Genomic DNA, 22,129 nt, shown 5'->3' with positions numbered 1-22,129 from the left:
TATCAGAATTACTACAATTAAGCACCAGTACACTTGCCAGTTTCTGAGATACCAGACAACACAAAAGGCCATTTAAAAACAGGTATTCCAATGTGATTCTAAGACAGGCTAAATTTTAATAGCCAACTTTTTTGTTTTGAGGGTTTCCTGCATAACCTACTAAAATTCAGACACAGGGTTTCAAGGTAATTTTAAAATTCCCAAATATTTAATCAAGTTTCCAGGAGAAAACAAACCCAGCTGTCTGGAATTTTGTTCAATTCTAGGTAATAAAGCCTTGTATAGAAACAAAAGCTATGCTACTTTAACTATAGTACATTTAAAGTACATTTAAAAGCAGCACAACATTAACTCATGGCGATGTTATTATACTGGTAATAAATTATTCCAGTACCTCAAGGGAAATAAGCTACTCCAGTATAAAGACTTTTATAACAGCGTAACTGTGTCCACAGAAAAGACCGCATCAAAATAACTATTTTAAGAACAAATTAAACCAACATTCTTAAAAAACCCACCACACTCTTCATTTAGTTATACAATACAAAATCTATGTGGAGATAGACAAGAACAGCAACATTTGTATTGAAAAGTATGCTTATATCATCATCAATATGGAAATGATGTAAATATCGGTTCACCTGAGAAAAACACACCATTCCACTCCCTCACATCCCTAGTGAGCTCATTATTTCTTCAGTATAACTTCACAAGTTGTTTTGTTTCACACAGATCCAAACGGGACATAAGGCAATTGCACAATGGGTATTTAGCAAACAGTAGTCACTTGGGTATGAAACAAGCTTGTATGCAGTTCAACAGGAAAAAAATTCTACTTCTATCATGAAAATGGTATCTGACAAAGGCACCATAGTATACAGTATCTAACGCCAATGCTACTAAATCAGAATTAAAGTCTTGTATACATGTTCTCATAACTGCTCTATGTTACATGATATTTTATCAAATTCCTTATTTCATACTGAGGCAAAATTTTGAGTGAAAATTTTGCATGATCTGTACGTAAATACCTATACAAAAAGATCCTATATTTTGATTAAGCACGAGAGGTAAGGACAAATCCTTCAGAGTAATGGGAATAAAACGAACACAGAAGTTGTCTTTCACTGTGGTTGTTATGCAAGCTCTCCCTTATATAGCAAAACTCTAGTAAAACTTCATATCCAGCATTCTATCATCCAGAACTCTCAAATAACTCACATTTTAACCATAAGTAAATTTTAGTTTCATTTTCCATAAGTATAGTATAGTGAAAGTAAATACAAATAAATACAGCAAATACAGTACAAATTTACACTGTACAATACTACTGTTGGTAAATGAAGTACTCTGCACATATTTTTGTTTGTTTCTTAATATCTCACCTTGTTCATCTTTAGTGACATGCACTGGTAGATATACCTCTCTATTATCCAAAATATTTTAATAGCCGGCAACCTCTGGGTCCCGGAGCTGCTAAATATGAAAGCACTAGTCATATTTAATGAAATACTGTGTATGTTCTGTACCTGCGTTCTCACAGTACAATAAAAGAACATGCTTTATAAATGTGCCAGAATGAGGATTTCATTTCATACAGTCCAAACAAAGCTAGTTCTGTTAAAAATCTTAAGGCTGGGTACGCTGGGAAATTTACTTCATATGAATATTCTTATCTAGAATCAGAGTATCTTCCTCTGGGGTTTAGTTTATTTCACTTTGGAAGCTAAGCTAAAAACCATCCATTTTCCCAGAATAAATCTACACAGGTAGTTATGCCAGAAAGTTATAGCGATATAATTATGTTGGGACCCTTTACTATACAGACTAGCACTCAGATAACAAAACTCAGTTTGGAACTTGGTTTTATTCTGAAGAACAGACTTTGAGAAAAGAATCCTGGCTTTACTTCCTCACATCTCAATCTCACATTTAAATTGACTGTTTAGCATTAAAATGGGATATAAATTTGACATTTTGTCCCCCCAGATGTGCTGTACTAAGTAAGTCTCAATACTCTTTAGGTGAGAGGGAGAACAGAAAGAACAGTTTAATTAAGTGACTTTCACAAGGTCAGTGAGACAGTGGCTGTGGCTACACTACATTCCCCTTTCTGAACGGGAATGCAAATGCAGCTGATCTGAAATGCAAATGAGGCACTGATTTACATATCACTTGCCTACTTTGCATAATGGCAGCCACTCCCTATTCTTGGGGGGGGGGAACAATGTAGACCAGGCTCATTCGAAAGGAAACCCCATTTTCGAAAGAACCCTTCTTCCTGAAAAATACGAAGGGGGCTTTCGAAAGCGGGGCTTCCTTTTGAATGAACCTCATCTACAATGCTTGCCCTACCCCCTCAAAACAGCACTTCTGGAGCAGGGAGTGGCTGCCATTATGCAAATGAAGTATGTGACATGTAAATCAGCACCTCATTTGCATTTCTGATTGGCCATATTTGCATTCCCCTTCCAAAAGCGGAATGTAGTGTAGCCGGAGCCAGTGTGATAGAATTGAAGCATTCCCAGTAACATTCTCTCTATGTCTGCTAAGATCTGGAGTAATTTTCTAGCAGCATCTTTTGGTAATCAGGTGTGTCAGCAAGAGAGACAAAAAACAAGCAGTATGCCTTAAAGGCGGCTACTTTACTTATACTACACATCTGAAATGGGGAAGGTCAGAGAGATTTAACTTGAAAGAACCAGATTAAACTTTACTTTCATATAGTTTTTATTTAAAACTAACCCAATAAATGATTTCATATAATTATTAAGAAACAAAAACTTTTGGATAATCAACTGTAAAGACCAGAAGGAAAATATGTACAGTATGTCAAGAGATTATTTTATTTCTGGTAAGTGGTAACTACATTTAAATGCATTAATTTTATTCTCACAGGCATTCACATGATCAGATGATCATCCAAAACATATCTGTCTGGATTAAGCTTTGATAAAATGCCTAATCATTTATATTAATCGCAAGCTGCTAAACACAGAACAATCCATGGAGACTTTCACCTGGTTTGCTTGCACCGTGCCTACGTCTGACACAAACAGCAGCAATGGAACAAATTTATTAGAACAAAATCTGTTTATCAGAAATGCAGACAAAGAAGTACCCTCCTTTACAGTTAAACACCTTATACATTCAGAAGCAAAATGCTAACAGGCTCTGATTCAGAGGACAAACGTCATACGAGCAGGAATTCAATTATCTTTGGAAGTGTGATGACTATGTAAGACAAGAAATATACCTCACTTTCACCAAACACCTCATGAGAGGTCCCTTTCCCATTTCTTTATTATAGTCCCACACATATTCGTGGTACTTTGCAAGGTCCCAACCTAAATAACTTACAACATAAACACAAAACTTGAAGATTTAGTCTGTGACTCTCTTCTTTTAACTTTCATATTTACTCCTTCCTATTCTGACCCCATATAACAGCAATATCTTCATTTTCCTCCCAACTGACACTTTTTCATTATTTCCCTGAAAGTCCAGCGGGTCCATGAGTTACAGAAAAACTTCAGAACCACTTGTGTCAATAGGCAGCTATGGCCATGAAACAGAATCCTAAATGAGAGAAGTTCATTGCAAGTGTATTCCAAAGATATTTCACATTGCTAGGGGCTGGGAAGTTAAACTCTCTCTGGACTCTGCCTTCTGGCAAAGCTGCAGACTTCTAAAGGTTTCATTTTAAGCTGTTGCTGCCAGCCTGCTGAACTGACTACATGATGTCGCGCTCCGCTGCAGAAGCAGGCTCTTTCTAGGAGCTTTCAAGAGAGTAGCACAAATACCTGCAATTTGTACTAACACCTTAAGATGAATGGGGAATGGTAAACAAAAATCTAAACCTACAGCATATGTGGGAAACTAAATATTTTAACACAGCCTACTGATCAAAAATGTCTCCATAAAAAACACAGCACTTAGTGAGATCTTGAAAATGAGCCATGTATGGAGGAAAATAAATAAAAACATAAGAACAGCCATAGTGGGTGAGTCTGAAGACCCCAGCTAGCCCCATATCTTGTCTTCTGACAGTGGCCAATGCCAGATGCTCCAGAGGGAGCAAACAGAACAGGTACTCATTAAGCGATCCCTCTCCTGTCATACATTTCCAGCCTCTGACAAACAAAGGCTAAGACACCATTCCTACCCATCCTGGCTAATAGCCCTTGATGGACCTAACTTCCGTGAATTTATCTAGCTCTTTTTTGAACCCTGTTAAAGTCCTGGTCTTCACACCATCCTCTAACAAGGAGTTCCACAGGTCTACCGAGCACTGTGTGAAGAAAAACTTCCTTTTAGTTTTAAACCAGCTATCCATTAATTTCTTCTGGTGACCCTTAGATCTTATGTTATGGGAACAAGTAAATAACTTTTCCTTATTCACTTTTTCCATACCTGTTGTGATTTTAGAGTAGACTATTGTATCGCCCTTGTCTCCCCTTAGCTTAAAATGTTCAAGCTTTAAATTTAGTTAAAATTAATACATGAAAACATGCTTTTTCTTCCCCACTTTTCCATCATTCAACAGTCTTAACAGATTAGGTAGGCACGTACATGCACACATACACAATACCTTTGAGCTAAGATCACCAACAGAATTTCCATCCAAGATAATTTTGTTTGAGAAAATTAGAAGGAATTGGAGAAGGGGGTTTAAGTCACTTTGATTTAAATCAGTTCACCCTGAACAGAGACCAAGAGCTCAGGAGAAGACTATGAGCACACCAGCAGCCTCTGTCCTAACCCCACAGAGTACATGAGAGTGGTGAGGAAACTGAAGCAGGGAACCACTGTTTGCTTCACTTATTAGGTAACCCTGAAGGGATAAACTGTAAACTGTAAATGTTGGTGTTCTGGGAGAGAATGTGCTTAAGCAACTGAGGAGCCTGCCAACACTGGTCCTGGTGCACACTCTTATTTCCATGAAGGAGTAACAGACTATGTGCCCAGTAAATGTCCTAGAAAGGCCAAGAAAAGAAACAGGGCTGTAAACTATCTCAGTGTAAGGACAATAAGAGCACATGAGCCTAGTGTGTGAAGTCCTACATAGCAGCTGGTAAGTGTTCAGCCAGGGAAAATTACCAGGGCTGTATCTGCAACTTGCAAAAACAAAAGCTATGTTTACATGTATTTAAGGGATAAAACCTACAGATATTCTGTCTGAAATCATCTTACTCAAATAATAAAAAAGTAATAAAAATAAAGTTCACTAGAATGGCACCAGCTGAAATGCAAAGCTATCAAGATAAAAGAAACTAAGATGCTTGGCACAGCAGAAAATGAAACTTATCCTTTCTTGTAATTCAAGGCATCAGGACTTACTCAAATTCTCTCAAATTAATTTCTAATGTGGAAAATAATTATGTCTGACAGTAAGGTAGAGTAAGTAGTCTGAAGAAGAAATGTTTTAATTCCACAGTTTTAATTGCAATGTAAAACTGGCCCTGTCAAAAAAAATATTCTCTTGCAAAGAGACTGTGGTCAATATAGCCAGTGGTAAACGTTTACCCAGTAAAAGAAAAACAGTGAATGTATTGCAGCAATATTCAGGAGTTAAGTGATAGAAATCTTGCTTAATAAATTATAGGTTTACTCTGACAGGAACCCCAAAAGAAACCTTTTGTTTGTGGCATTATTTTAATGACACAGCTACATCCCTTCCCACAACAAACTACTTAATATTTGTTAGTTTTTGTTTATTTAATTTAGCACCACAATCTGTCCAGCTGTCCTAACGTAATAATAGTAACAAAAAATAATCATTGAGCCTACTTCTACCTTAGAGAGTATGACAAAACCTGCAGAGCATTCACACTAAAAACGTGTTCTATCGACATACTGTTGACAGAACTCAGCACTTTTGTCAACAGCCTTCTGCCTCTCTCCCAACGAGGCAGAAAGCCTTTCTTAACAGAATCTGTTGACAAGAAAAGCCATGTGGAAACTTTGGGGTGCCCTCTGTTGACAGAGAGGCCTTCCAGGTCACTGGGCAGCCCTGTCTGCTGTGCTTCTAGTCAGCTGTTCTGTCAAGAGAGCAGGTGGGCTGTGTGGCCACTTTCTGTTGACCAGAAAGTGCATGGACGTGATCTGTCAGAGGTCTTCCAACAGTAACTTCTGACAACAGAACACTGTAGTGTAGACATAGCCTTAAACTTTTGAGATGAACTACAGACTATTTTACTTCTCAGTCATCAAGGAAAATCCTATCTCCATTCATTACAAAGGGATGTATTAAACTGATTGCTATTTCTCCACTACAGCTCTTATGGAAAAGTGACTTGTTCTCTTTAAAAACAGAAAAGGTGGAAGGGCCCATCACCTACGCCTTTTCTGTACTTCCCACACAACTCTGACTTGTCTTTAACCAAAACCATTTTAGGAGGTACTTCTGTGCATTTCTAAAATGTCACCTCTTGTTGAGATATATAGGCTGACACTACACGATCATCTACTCACCACTAAATCCTAAATGATAAACTTTAAAACATCTCCTTAAAATTCTTTTTATATTACTACAGGAAATAGACATTTCGTTTTGACAAAGTATTTGTTAGTGTTCTGATACTATGAAAATATACTAACACTGTCAATGACTAGAACACAACTATTCTACTAATTTTGGGTTTCTTTTTTTCTTGTAAGCAGGGATTTGTAAGCTTATTTTCAAAATAAGCTGATGATGCAAGTTTAATACAGTAGCATTAATTTTTGCAGCAGTGTCAAGGAGAAAAACAGGCAAGTATTCTGCTGCCTGAGAAAAATGAAACTGAACCAGTAATACAAGAGTGAAATGACAGAATGCTGCAGTTGGGGGCAGGGGGAGAGAAACTATGGTGCTGCTGCATTCTCTTTACAACCTTGTGCAGTATCAAGAAACATACCAATCACTTCATCAATTTGGAAAAAGAGACCCAGTAAATCTGTCGTATGCAGCTCTATTTCAAAGAAAATATCAAAACTAAGATTATACCCAATATTGCCTGGTTTGCCAAGTGCAAAATACATAGATAGCTGTACTAAACACTGATATTTGGTTGCTTGTAAAGCAAGTAAGAGGAAGAAACGGGTAAGCTTCTCCCTAACGTTTAGTTTTTTTGCATTTCTGCATCACATCAAACAGAACACTGACTCTTTACAGACTTACATCTTAAGACGCTTCAATACCTAACATGAAGTCTTATAAATGATCTTTATCAAGAAACTCTTGCAAATCCAAAATACCTTGCTGGTAAAAGTTACTCTCCTAGGTCTGTAGTACATAAACTACTCCACCAGTCACGTGCATAAATGACAACATTTTTTGCTTTAGCACTTATTGGTAAATCTCAAGGGTATCAGATGTCTTTGTGATGAGCACAGCATAACTGCCTAAAGACATAATGAAGTCCAAAAACAGATTAATTTCCTCCTATGTGAGGAAGATCTAAATACTTCTGCTATGTCTACTGCTGTCTGCTTCTTTGTAATGAAATATCAGTACTGACATAATTGCTTTGCCAGAGTTACTTTTGTTGCACAACTGGTAATTACCCAGCTAACACAGTTATGGAAGATAACAAGTAATAAACACATTTTATGTAGAAGAGTTTGATGATGACTCATCTTGATCCTTAATACACATTTTAAATAAAAACAAGAAATCCAGGCCTAAATTACCTCTAACCCACTTCTATTTCCAATTACCTGGTGTGTAATTTCCCTGGACCTCCTCTGGGCATAGTCCCAAAACAACTTTTTAAAAATTCCCTAAGACAACCTGTACAATTCTACATACTGAGTTTGTGAGAAGGTTATAAAACACAAACCTACAAAAGCCCACCTCCAATTTTACCAGTGTGTAACAGTAAGATGAGGCTACCTGGAGCTTACCCATTACCTCACCACGTAGTCTTTCCAGATTTTGAAAATACGCACATTCATCTTTGTATAAATCATTTTACACCTTGTTTCCAACATACATAAAATACCAAAGAGATATAACTTGAGTTCTATTTTTTGCTAGATCATTTTTTTTCCTCTGAAAGGAAAAAAACCCAAATTAGAGAGACTGTGGAGCTTTTCCAGTTCAGATAAGAACACACACGTATTTGTAGCCATGCAGCTCTTAAGTTATATAATACCTGGAAAAACTAATTTCTTTTCCAAGAAGATAATTGCCATAGTAACTAAAGACCCTAAATCACCCATTCCAAGCGCTCCGGACTTTTTGGAAATGGATCCATCTTTAACCTGTTTCTGCCACTAATTCCTAAAAATACTATATCATCCAATATATATGACAAATATCAAGTGCTTCTTGCCAAAGATGTCAAGTGTTTGCTTAAACAGTTACATAATTAAAATACAGAAATATCTGTACAAGAAAACTACTTGCAGAAGGATAATTTAAATGGCTGGCTTTTGCAAGAGATTTAAAAATTGAAACTAATGGTGAATATGAATGGCTAATTAGAGACAGTTTCAGTACAGAATATAAAGGTAACAGAACTATGACCCACTGCTTAACAAAATCCAAGCTCTAAATAATTTGGCTGTGTCCACGCTTGCCCCATACTTTGAAGGGGGTATGCTAATCAGACTGATGGGAGATTACTAATGAAGTGCTGCGATGAATAAGAAGCACTTCATTAGGCCAATTCACCACTGCAGCAACTTCGAAGTGCTGGGATGCATGCAGCTGCGGGCACTTCAAAGTGCCTGCGCTACTTCAAAGTGCCTTTACTTCCCAAAATTATATGTCGGAATCTCAACGTGTCTTTGAAGTAGATAGATACTTTAAATTTAGGAAATTTTTTTCAAAAAATCCTAAGGGAATTGAGTGCCCAAATCCTACTCACTTCTAATGTGATTTGGATGTCTAACTCCTTAGACTTCTTTGAAACTCCTACCTTTGTAAAAATATCTGTAAAACACAAGCACTCTATTATAAAAGGATGAAGGACTGAAATCTATCATCACATAACCTAATAATCTGAGCCCTGCAAATCTGCAGTTATCTGCAGGTAGCTATATCTGTGGATGTCAATGCTGATAGCCTCAGTTCTTTTTTGCAAATATGGACATGGATACAAATTTTGTATCTAGAACCCTGAAAACTTGCAGATATCTGGTTTACATCTGTGGACATCAGTGCCAATATCCAAGGTCAGCGTTCCCTCTATTTTTTCCATCCCAGGCAGAATAAATTCTGCTACGTGCACCAAGACGTGCAGATGTGCACACTATCAATGGAAACATGCTGTGGGCACTCCGTTAATCAGTTGGGCAGCACCTTGATCTCTCTTGGGTGACAGCGTAAGCACTCATCTGACAGGGAAAACCATCCATGGTTCATTTTTGCAGACACAGATGTGGACGCAAATTTTGTATCTCCACAGGGATCTACTAATAAGGCACGGTTTGTAATTCACAAGAGCCATATACATCATCTTCTGCAGCCACTTGTCATAGTACAAAGGCGATTTAAAGAAATGTGTTTTCTTGTCTCATTTTTGTGACTATTTACAATTTAAAATAAGGGTTTCCAAAATCAGATTCCTAGTCTTCTAATACCTATTCCAGATGTAACATGGCAGACTGGGGATGTGCTCCAAAGAGATATCCATAAGGTTCATGACTGGTTATACACTCAGGACGCACCTTAAAAACTGTATTAAATGCATTTAAGATAACAACCAGTGTTCCAAGCATGTTAACTTAGTGTAATACTGCTACCTACTCATACATTTTTAATAGTAACAGCAAATTATTTAGTGGGTACATCAGAGTACTCAGGTTCCTGCCCTGAGCTCAATTTGAAGCCAAAAACGTATCATAAGTTTTTTTGGTGGCAGCACATCATCACTGTCCACAAAGGCAAAACTTATTTGAATAAACTCAGAACTTTCTGCAAAGGTTGTGACCAACACCCTCTCCCTTGGGCATATACCGCACAAATTCTAAATTGTTACCAAGTACAACATTTTAGTGAGATTCTACAACTGTCATAAAGCAAACATAGCATTTTGCTACAGCTGGCTGAATGTTTTTCAAAACTGCAAAGAATAGGTTTTTATCAAAAAAATTGCAGAAATTGTGTTGACATTTAATTTTTCTCAATTTTTTTTTTAAATGGAACAAAAGGTTCTGGTTCAATTTTTCAGCTTTCCTCCATACTTTTCCCCCTTGTTTTTTATAAATTCTCCTCTTGTTCCACCTCTACCCTTCTCTGACTGCCACAGATCCAGTAGAAAAAAGGGGGGAAAGCTTTTCTTATGACTACGTAACACACAATTTTTCAATTATATAAAAATGAGGAAGAGATAAAGAAAAGTAAAAAGGAGAGAAATGAAAAAAGTATACTGAAAATTGGTTTGACTCTCTTGCACAGAATACTTTAACCAGCCTTATTTTGATAAACTGCTCCAAAGCTGATATAAGAAAAGAACTATAGTTTTGGCTTCCCAAACACTCCACACCTTCAGGAAACCTTCAAGCACACAGCTTTGTAATTACAAACTGACTAGCAACTAAAGTTAAACAAAGTCCTTACTTGTAAAATGTAACATCTCAACCTATACTGAAATGGGTCAAATTCAACAGAACTTCGTTAGTTGGGATCTCAGTGTTAGGGACCTCCTTCAAAGGTTACAAAAACAATACAGTGAGCGATCAGTATTTCAAAAAACAAGGATCCCCTTAAGAGCTTACAAAATATAACTGAATGCATAGGAAAATAGCTGGTCTGAGTAAACAGGAATTGCATTTATTATTCTCAGCAATCAAGTGCACTTAAGTGGGGAGGGAGACCAATATATTATGAAATCATTCTCAGCCACAAGAGATCACATCAGGATAAACAGATGTAGAATGGAGAAGGGCATCTCTAAGCAAAATTCCTTGAACAGTGATGCTGTGCAATATGTCAGAAAAAAAACAATACTTCTATACAGGACTTCTCTCTGCTGTTGTTTGAGTAAAACATTAAAGCAGGTGAGGGTCTACTTCTTTCCATGTCACAGCCACAGAATTTTCTCCAATTAAATACTTTTAAACAATGTACTTTTCAGCTCAAATTACATTAAGGAAGTCTTGTTTTTTTCTCTTCTACGGCATTATTAAGATCTATTTCATACACAAAGCTTTATATTTGATTTACTCTACATTTTTCATCTTTTTCTGGTGAGATGCTGGATTTTCTGGGCACTCTACATAGCCAGTAATGTATTCACCAAAACCACCACCTATTCTAATCCGTAAACTAGATCCTGAGACTCAAAACAATGAGAAACCATCTGACTAGCAACCTGATAATTGCAACATGATGGTGCACAGTGACAAGTCCCAGAGTTCCTAAACTCTGAAATGCACTTGCAAATAACTATTTTATGTTATAATTCGCCCATCTGATGAGGGATGACAACATCAATTTTTTGTCTGTACGATGTTACTTTTTCTTTTTAAAACCAGAAATATATCACAATAGCTATCACTGTTCTTGCACTACAAGCAACGGTGGTTAACGCCACTTAATTCAAACGGAGGGTCCAAGAGGACTTTTCAGACAAAAAGCCACTGGCAAGACCCATCATCCAACCAAAGAATCACATAAGAATCCTCAGGAAAAGGTTGCTGACACACCACTTCTCTCTCCACAGCCCACGAACAGCCACATCCAATAAAACATTCATGGTCTGGCATGGTCCCAAGAATATGGATTTTTGTCCCCTAGAGGATACAGTTTTGGTGTGTGTTTGTGTTGACAGAAGAAATACTGATTTTACCTTTTAATTCTGACTATATTCTAAGTAAACTGTGCCCAGTTTATTTATAATTCAACTTCCCTTCTGAGAAAGGATTGCTTGGCTCTTGGAATTTTGTTAAAGCAAAAGCTAAATAGCTACAAAGTTATTTAAGTATCAGAGGGGTAGCCGTGTTAGTCTGGATCTGTAGAGCAACGAAGGGTCCTGTGGCACCTTATAGACTAACAGAAAAGTTTAGAGCATGAGCTTTCGTGAGTTAACTCACTTCTTCAGATGCTGGTCATCTGACAGACCAGCATCTGAAGAAGTGAGTTAACTCACGAAAGCTCATGCTCTAAACTTTTCTGTTAGTCTATAAGGTGCCACAGGACCCTTCGTTGCTCTAAAGTTATTTAAATCTTCAATTAAAAATCCAAAACCAAAACCAAAACCAAAAAAAGAAAAAAAGGCCACAAACACCTGTACTTTCATCTACCAACTCCTCTATGGGAAAAATTACGATACCATGGATTCAGGAACAATACTCCTCAAAAGAATATTTGCTACTTTTCCCCCGATTGCATACATGAGAATTTCACATTTTTACTAGATTTACCTACTGACATTTTAAATATCTGCTCATGAGGTTTCCAAACGTAAAATCAGCTCTAAACAGGAGTGCACATTTTAACACAATTTAGTTAACCCTGAATACTATACTGATTTGCATAGGCACTGATCAATAACTCAGAATTAGGTTTTATTTTAAAGAGCTAATGGATTGTTGTACTTTCACTTTACACGCACTTAGGAATGGAAAATGGAAACTGGCTCCCTTCTGATACAATTCTACAACTGTAATTAGCCATATTACATCATCTCTTGTTGCTTTGTCATGCCACCCTGCCCCTCTTCTGCCCAGCCTCATTAGAAAAGGCAGATTTATCCTGAATCACTGATTTGATATCACTGGCCAGATATAAACTGGATGTAAAGTCTGGAGAACATTATCAATGAAAATTAAATTCCCCAAGGCCTGAAGTTCTGAAAAAATCCAGCACTAATGTGGTTTGGACATCACCTATTTAGGTATGTGCTGATGCACTGGGATAAAACCTATCCCTAGTGAAGACAATAATTTGAATGGGACCAGGATTTCACCATAGGAGTTTAATTTGCAGGACTGCATTCTCACATGCATGCATGGGTAAATTAGTGAATTAATATTGGCTGGAAGAGATCAAATGTCTTCTGTGTTCAAGATCAGAGGTATTTTCAGAAAATCTAGGATTTATATTTTAATTACTCCGCCTGGCTTTAAGTCCCTCTACATTCTGTCAAAGAGAGTTGCACACGCATGGAAACAAAAACAAGACAAGCCATCTAGCAAGTGCAAGCTGAAACCAGCAGACTCAGCCTATCTATCTGGAAAGCCTGCAGGATAACATTCACAACAACAGGAGGATGACAGGTCTAATATCTGCTCTCTGGAATAAATGACACCTAAGTAGAAGAGAGCAGTCTATTCTGAAAGTAAACACAACAACATTCCAACTGCATATAGTCATATTTACTCTGTATGGATATTATGAATACATAAACACATAACAACCCAGAAACAAACCAGTTAGTAGATTTTTCAAAATGGTGGTATAATGCCAAATCAGAGGTTCTTTCACATTTTCATTCAAAATGAACAATTACTCCTAACTCTGCACACACCTGTACAGATCAAGAGGTTTCCAACATTTTAAATCACCCTTTCAAATTATTTTGATTACAAACATATCGCCTGTGTCTTATGTTAGCCCCCTTCTTCGAAGGGGTGTGGTAATCAGCCTCAGTAGGGAATAATAATGAACTGCTGCGATGAATATTCAACACCTCATTAGGCTAATCCTCCCCACAGCAACGTCAAAGTTGCAAACTTTGAAGCGCTGGCATGCCACGCCAGTGTAGCCATGGGCACTTCAAAGTACCCGGGCAACTTCCAAGTGCCCTTACCCCCAAAAATGTATATATTCAGCCATTGAGTCAATATCTATGTTGAGAAGAAACAGATAACATGTAGCTGTCTTTGCAACTACACAGCTAACATAAAAAAAGTAATGCAGACTTAAAACCCAAGACAAGTATCGGGGGTAGCTGTGTTAGTCTGGATCTGCAAAAGCAACGAGGGGTCCTGTGGCACCTTATAGACTAACAGAAATGTATGAGCATAAGCTTTCATGGGCAAAGACCCACTTCGTCAGATGCAGATGCCCACGAAAGCTTATGCTCATACATTTCTGTTAGTCTCTAAGGTGCCACAGGACACCTCGTTGCTTTTGCAAACCCAAGACAAGTGATCTTAAATTTACACCTCCAGCTTTGTCAAAACATAGTTCCAAGCAACAACTATTACTTGCTGTAGGATAAACATAAATCTTCGGAAAAGCAAATTTCTGAAATTAAATCTCCGAACAGCTTTAAAGGTGAAAAACTGGACCAGTGTCTTTGCTGGGCTTCTTATCATATGTAATAAAGGCCTGAAAGGGCTTGTTTGATTTTTTGTTTGTTTATTTTATGTCTTTATATTTTCAAGTTTGCAGTTTTTTTTCCTGTTTGTTTAATGCTTCCGAAATTCAGGCTTTTTCTATCCTGGAAGACCATGACTGAGTGAGGATCTAATGAAATTATAAGCATTACAAGAAGATTGAAAGCAGAGGAAATGAGATAAAAATAGAGAAAAGGGAGCAATTTATTTTGTAAAGCATGACAAAAACAGGAATATATTCAGTTTTTTTTAAATATCCTTTGTAAATTACTTTTAACAAGGAATCTGCTTTCTTCAGAATTTCAGTGATAGACCTTCTCCAAACAAGAAAAGTGCGCCAGTTTAATCGTGTGATGTTAAACCCCTGTAAACCCATGCAGACAGTCATTTAGGTTTAAGAGTATCTTATTTCAATTTAGCTTAAACAGATTCCTAAATCAATTTAAATTAAAATGATCTAAGCCTGGTTTAAACCAAAATAAAAATAGTTGTTTGCATCAATTTAACTAAATCAGTTAAAAAAAACACACCTTTGTTAAACTGACAGCTTTCTGTGACAGACTTCAGAAAACATAAAATAAGTATGCATGCAGTTTGTCAGCAACATTTTTCACCTTTGCACCCATTAGCTGTGTTAATCTAACTGATGTCAGAATCAAAGTCTATGACCACAATGCTGTTTAAATATCTCACATATATACATTTACGGTACAATTTGGAACTGATACAAACAGAAAACAGGAACAACTGCTAAAAGAAAGCCACCCATCCTTTCTGATGAACCTCTGATTTTGTAAAAGCTTTCCACATCACACTACTGTACAATTATTTAAATATTTGTGTCAAGACTCTCTCTATGCAAAATAAAACCAGAAAAATCAAGCATAGGAAAAATGACAAATTCTAGTTGGTAGAAGGTTTAATAAAGCTAAAAAGGTAAACACCTTGGGATATTTTTAGTAATGTAAATGTAGTGGTATAGCATTTAATTAGCATATACACCATTTGACAAAAATATTCTATGATAAATTTAGTGTCCAAGCATAAAATATTAGGAGGAGTATGCAAGGATTATTAATAAGACGAATGGTTTGTTTCATGAAAGGATTTAAAGGAGACAGTAGGTATCTGATAGAGAACCCATTCATTAGAGAGGTCACCACAGCAGAAGCCTCAAAGCAGGGAGCAGGCAAAGAGGAGGAAGACAAGCCAGACCTCATGTTCACTATTGGTTATAACCCCATAGAGTGAATACACCCTACAATCATGGAAGTGTTTTATCCACATCTGTAGGAACCTCACCTTCTGAAGTGATGGTAGCTAGGTCAATGGAAGTATTCTTCCACTGATTTAATTATATTTACACGGGAGGTTATTAAGTCAGTGTAACTACAGCACTCAGGAATGCGCATTTTCACACCCACAGGTACGTTAAGCTAAGCTTTAAGTACAGACAAGCCCTAAGGTAACAGAATTGGGATAAGTCCAGGAAGGGGAAGTTAACTAGGAGGAAGTAGAGCAGATATAGCAGGTGCAGGAAGATGAAGCCAAAGAACTTAAAGTGGCAAACCAGAAAGCCAATAAGCAGGCATGAGAAAAAGCAATATTTTGGATGGACTAGATGAAAGAAGAGATCAGAGAGGAGAGGCTGAGAAGTTCAATATTAGCTAAATGACTGCCTAAAATTTATGCAACCACTATTACAACATATTTACCTCTCTCTGCCAAACTGTCTCACAAAAAGCTTAAAACTGACCAGTCCTTTCTTTTAGCAAAATGACTCTTTTGTGTGTTATATCCTGAACAGGAAGAATTTGAGACTGAAAGAAAAATCAGTGTCAGTCTACTGAACAGACCTGAAGTTACCAGCTTGAAATGGTGACTAGCACAACAAGACAACTGTTTTATTTTGTGTAAAAGGAATAACTTTCCTATACACAGATAACCCTGGCTCCAGAGGCCATTACTGATGTGACTAGCACTTTTTGAAATAAAGAAGTAAATAAGAGCAAACATGCTGTTGTACAGTTTTGACGCTTCTTTAAGCTACAGTTCTTCAGGTCTTAACTTATCAAAGATAAATGTAGTAAACATCTATAATGATAATTAATCTGCATATATTTACAAAGCAAGAATACCACCCATGTCCATTCCTAGGATTAGTGTTACCATGTTAAATCTGCCTTAATCTTTTTAACACAACTAGATATATTAATGACAAAATGTATATTGCTACATGAAACAGGAAGTGAACAGATACTTAAGCGGTTAAGCCATAATCAAATCAACGCCTCCAGAAATGTATAGCCAGCACCTGCTTACAGGCACGTAATAGAGTTTTAATTTTAGCCAACCTTGTTCTCTTTCACTTTCAAGTGTTGTGAATTTTAAACCACTGTCTGGCAAACAAAAGTGGTTCCTAGCTCCTACAGCATGTTTACACCAGTGGACATGCAATGTAAATATCTCAGGCTGTCTCTTTGTAATGTGTATTTTTGTAACAGAACAGAAATGACCAATTTGTTTTTAAAAAATATCCTCTATTAAACAAAAATCCCAGCAAAAAATCTGATGATGATTCTAACAAAAAATCTGTTCTGACACATCTCAACATACCTTAAGACCATTCACAAAAAATTACTGTAATTAAACAGTCAGATAGTGTATTTTACAAATTGCTCCTGTATAATTACAAAAATGTTAACCTTGAACAGAAAACAGCAAACCAGATGAAGGAATTTACAGACAAAGGAAACATCCTCTTCCCCTGCAATGGAAAATTTTAATCTCTTCAAGCAGGTTGCAGAGATGCTTAGCTGGACTTGAGTTGCCTAGATACCAATCAGACCCTCTTGCCAACAGAGACAAACTAACCATTAGCAAATGACAATAAGACAAGCGAATGAATTCAACTAGAAGGATTTTTATTCCATTGTTTCTGTGCACACCAAGCACAAATCACACACCCTATCCTTGAAAGGTACAACTTCCTTAAGATTAATTTAGTGCAAACTCATCAGAAGTAATGGAAAAATACTGATAAGCTCTAGCCACAATAATCAAAAGGAACACAATAATCTTTCACCTTGCCTTTGAAATGCAGAGATTTTTTTAACCTCCTGACATAATATTATGAACAGAATGGCACTATATACTGCTTGTTAATCTTCTAAACTGTTCTCCTAATTTGGACAAATAAAGCAGAATTACTAAGGTAAACACTGGTAATAGCACTGCAACAAAAATTTATTAATAAAATTATTCAAATTTAGCATATGCTACCCTTTTGGTCAGATAACTGAATTTTGTGAGCATACTCTTAATTACACAACAAGTTATACACTAGAGAATACAAAAATCAAATGCCTACGATGCACATGACTACCATATCTCATGATATGTACTGAAATCTTGAAAATATTTAACTTCTAATTTGGCTTAATGTTAAAGATTTCACCAGGTTAAATAAACTGCACCAAATGAAACAAACTGTCTTCAGACCTCTTCTGCACCAAGGTTTTTCCCCTAAAATTTCCACTATGGGTACCCAAATGAGTTTCCCTGGTATAAGTAGTGGTGGAACAGCTAAGATGCCATGATTTTGGACACCACTTATTCTAAACCTGTTCTTACCACGGTTAGATTACACAGTAATCAAAATGCTTGTGGGACATCACTGGAATACACTATATTAAATACTCCAACAGGGTTGCTACCACAAGTGTAGATGAGCCACTGATAACAAAAGGGAGGTAGTATGGGACAGTGGACAGGCCACAAGATGAGGTTTAATGATATCTGGACTCCATTCTTAGTTCTGTTACTTCCTGTCTAACACTGGGCAAACCATTTCATTTTTCTATGCCCTGCTTACCCCCCCATAACTTGTATTTAAGTCAAGACAAGGGACCATCCTATGTTACAAGGTCTAGCACAATCTGGTACACAATCTTGGTTGGGACCTCTTGATCAGGGGCAGGCAAGACCTGGCCTGCCAAGCCATTTCATCAGTTCTACCCCTGCACTCTGGGGGGTACAGGAGTCTTCAGAAACTTGACAATTGGAGTTGAGAGATTTTGATGGGGAAGGGGGCTGCGCACACAGACTCCACAGCAGCACAGAGAACCACATGGAGTGGTCTAGGGTTGCTAGCAACTGGAAGCTTTCATGAGAGTATGGCTGGCTGGCTGGCATCTGCTCAGGTAAGCACTTCCCCCAAAGCCTGCCTCTGGCACCCCTTTCACTCCAACTGCTTCCCAGGGCCTGCACCCGTACCCCAGGCCAGAAACCTGTCCTGCATCCTTATCCCCTCCCAGGGTTTGTACCCTAATCCCTTGCCTCAGGTCACTACCCGAATCCTCTGCATTCCCCTTCCCTCCTGCCCCATGTCACAACTCCCTCTCAGATCCTGCACCCACTCCTATACCCCCTCCCAAGCCAGAATCCTCTCCTGCACCCATACTCCCTCCTGGACCACACAATCCCCTCCTTCACCCAAACTCTATCTCAGACCTCTCACTCTCTCCTGCACCCCAGTTCCCTATCCCAAGCTCCACTCTGCACCCAACCTCCAGCCCAGATCCTGTACCACCTCCACAGGAAAGTACAGCCCCTAACCATTAACCAAAATCTTAAAGCAGCCCCCACATTAAAAACTATTCCCTACCCCTGTTCTAGATGCTCTTGTATTATAAATCCTAATGTAGTTTAGGCCTCAAAGAAAACTGGACTGTTTAAATAAATTAATGGTCTACTTGTTTATATGAAAGTAGCATCATAACTGAAAAGTTATTTGGGTGTCTAATGTTAGTTTCTAATAAATCCTTGCAACTTGCTCCTCTCTGTACAAGCCTGGTCTTACTTAGCTAAGTCACTAGTGTACTCTACACATAGTTTGGTACCAAAATATGATGAAAAAATGTAAAACAGATCACATACTATTACTGAACTTGCCCTCATACATATGCAATCCCTTTGGTGAGCCAGTATACTAAAATAGCTTAAAGGAAAATTTGTGCAGCCAGTTTAGATGGTGTATTCACAGAATATTAAAGTTTCTGCATTCGCTGCCCATTCCCCTTCCGCAAACATCCTAGGCAATCTCAGACCAATGTTCTTGTTTCATTTAATTGGCAGAGCAAGATACAAAAATAAACAGCAAATTCTAAGTAGCAGGCCCTAGAGAGATGCTCAGGTCTCACCTCCAACTGCTGGAATTATTTCTAAAGTGCTACTCCTCAACCCTGCCCATGATCTCTATGTATCTAATAAGACTGTAGGACTGTCCTCCTATGACTCACTCTTAAAATACAGAATCTCTTGAGTCAGTATGAATTGATGGAAACATCTATAGGCATGGCTGCACGCTCCTTCTGTTTAGGATTTTTTTGAGCATTGCATCCCATTTTTAAATTGGCAACCCTTTTGACTGTACAAATTACATCCATGAAACAGAATAGGCTTTTGGCTACTAAATTATCTGATTTTTTTCCCCTCTATCCAGCAATGTGTGGAGGTTGTGTTACTCTTTATACATAATGCAGATTTCTAACCAATTTCCAAGCTTTAATTCTCCCAAAATATGACAAAAGAAAAATACACAAAAGCAACCTATATGTTTTATTTTAAAAAAAGCAACACAATCCATTTTAAATAACTTTGTAAATGGGGTGAAAACTATTTGTACGAAAGACAAACACTAATTCTTATGTTTGTCATAAGAAAAAGGCACCAAAAAATTAGGGTAGCTCTCCTTATGGCTTTTCTGGAATATCCAAAGGACAAGAATAAAAGATTATTTTATTAAAATACTGATTTTGAAATAACCATGAACATATTTGGCTATTGTATAAAAAGAAAAGGAGAAGGCCCATCACTATTTGGCTATTAACTGTATAACCAGGAAAGAAAGGCGTACTTTAGCATGTGTCAATCAGTCTTAAAAACCACACCTTCTTTCTAGAGAAAACAAAGCCCAAAACAGAATGATTTGATACATAACTTCAAACAGAAGTTTATTTGGCAGCAATGTTAATACAATAGAAACCACAATTTTATAAAACCCAGAATTTCAAAACCTCACTCTGCAAAATGTCTTTTTGTTCCTTTGCTTAAGAACATTACACACATCCACCCACCGTCCCTCCCTCCAATTTTATGAGCCCTAGATTTTTCAAAACATTTGTAAAGAAGGGTTTCTATATTGGAACCATGACAACATTTATTAAACTCAGCAAGCGCTGTATTTACCTTATTTCCATTTTTCTCATTTTTGAGTGGATTTAAAACAAACATGAAATTTAATTCGCATCCTCTACCCTGAAAATCTCCACCATCTTCGCAATTAAGCGATGCTGTTTCAAAACTGCTATACTAATGCTGAGTAAGGAACGAGAAATTACCCACTTCACTATGAGTATAAAACCATGATTTGTAAGACTCTGGTTTTGTTGCCTCCGAAGTTCCGCTGACCTCACTATTCGATGACATTCAGAAACTAGCTCCAAATTTCGTAACGCTTGTTGGGGGGGGGGAGGAAAGAGGAAGAAGGGGGAAAATGATGATGGTTAGGTGATAAAAGCCACCCCTCCCTCCCATAGCCACGCGCTGCTCCCGCGCCCCTACAAGAAAGCGTGCAACATGAAGCCAGTCCGCGTGCAAAGAAACTGAGGCACACAAGCCGCCCTCTGTATACGGCGCGTACAAGTGGTACCCCTTTTGCACCGGCCAAGGACAAAGCGGCCCCACGCCTGGCACAGCACCAACGCCAGCCGCACGAGAGGGACGCGGGGAGGCAGACCGGCAGCGGGTTACAACGCCCGGCGGCAGGCGGGGGTGAGGGAGTGATACCGGGGATTTCCGCATCCCGCCGGGACCTAGCGGCGCCCAGCGGTGATACAGACCAGGACTCTGCCGGGAGGACCCCAAGAGCCCAGCGCCACCCAGCCCAAAGCGGGCCTGGCGCTGCCCAGTTCCGCGGGACTGGCGCGGAGCCGGTCCCCGTGGGAGGAGCGTCCCCATCACAGAGCGGCTCCGCTGTGCCAGGCCACCAAGCGGTCTCTCAGCGCCCCGGGTCCGGGCGGCTCGGGCGCGGCCGCCCGAACGGCTCTGAGGACAGGCGGGGGCTAGGCCAGGGGGCTGCCGGAAGCGGGCGGCGGGGCCCCATCCGGGGTGGAAGACACGAGTTACCTGGATAGCAGGTGCCCACGGCCGGCGCCTTCACCTCTTTTGTTCCTCTGAAGCCAAAATGGCGGCGCCGAGCAGGGCCGCCCCCTGCCCCTCCCTGAGGCCTGGCCCCGCCCCTTAGCCCCCGCCTCCCCATTGGCTCTGTGGAGGCAGCTGCCAGCTGATTGGATGGCCGGGAGAGGCTTTGTTACTAGGGCAGCTGGCCGGCCTCGCGGGCCCCGTGACTGTCGGGGCTGGGGGTGATGTAGAAGCTTTGCACCGAGCAGTGGGTGCTGCTCGGGCTGCCCGCCCTGGGGACAGGCTCGTGCTGTCCATTGCAAGAGAGGGGAGCCTCGTACCCAGAGGGATTCGGAATGGCAATTCCTCTCCCTCGGCCTCCGTGAGCGCTGCTTCCCATCAGCCCCGGGTGAGCAAGAGGTGTGCTCGGCCGCTCGCCCTTCTTGGCCCATCCTGGCTCTCTGCTTGCCTCTCTCACGTTGCATTTCACGAGCGGTGCAATAGCCAGCGTCCCAGCCTGCGCTGAGCGGGCCATGAGCCTTTGTGCGACAGTGCCCGGAGTGGTACCCGCACGTGCAAGTGCCACCCCACTGAGAGCCCGGCTGCAGGCGGCTGAAGCAAAAGCGGTAACCCACCATACAAATATATTCTTACTCTGCAGTCCTGCTTTTGC

General features: G+C 39.1%; 1 protein-coding gene across 3 annotated transcripts in view; it reads right to left on the bottom strand.

Annotated features, from left to right (window-relative positions):
• The window catches only part of IP6K2 (inositol hexakisphosphate kinase 2), a 32,220-nt gene extending 10,676 nt beyond the window's left edge, over positions 1-21,544 (bottom strand). The window contains exon 1 of one of the 3 annotated variants that reach the window (XM_075005546.1): positions 21,463-21,544. The gene's annotated coding sequence lies outside the window, so the exon portion shown is untranslated. Of the gene's footprint in view, positions 1-4,591; positions 4,686-20,679; positions 20,702-21,462 lie in introns of those variants that run through there. The other 2 variants (XM_075005549.1, XM_075005548.1) reach the window with 2 other exon arrangements.
• Between the last annotated feature and the right edge of the window lie 585 nt (positions 21,545-22,129).

Source organism: Carettochelys insculpta, chromosome 11 (genome assembly GCF_033958435.1).
Source record: "Carettochelys insculpta isolate YL-2023 chromosome 11, ASM3395843v1, whole genome shotgun sequence".
Classification (NCBI taxonomy): domain Eukaryota; kingdom Metazoa; phylum Chordata; order Testudines; family Carettochelyidae; genus Carettochelys; species Carettochelys insculpta.
Note: the sequence above shows the minus strand (reverse complement) of the source record. Positions and strands in the feature narration are given on the sequence as shown.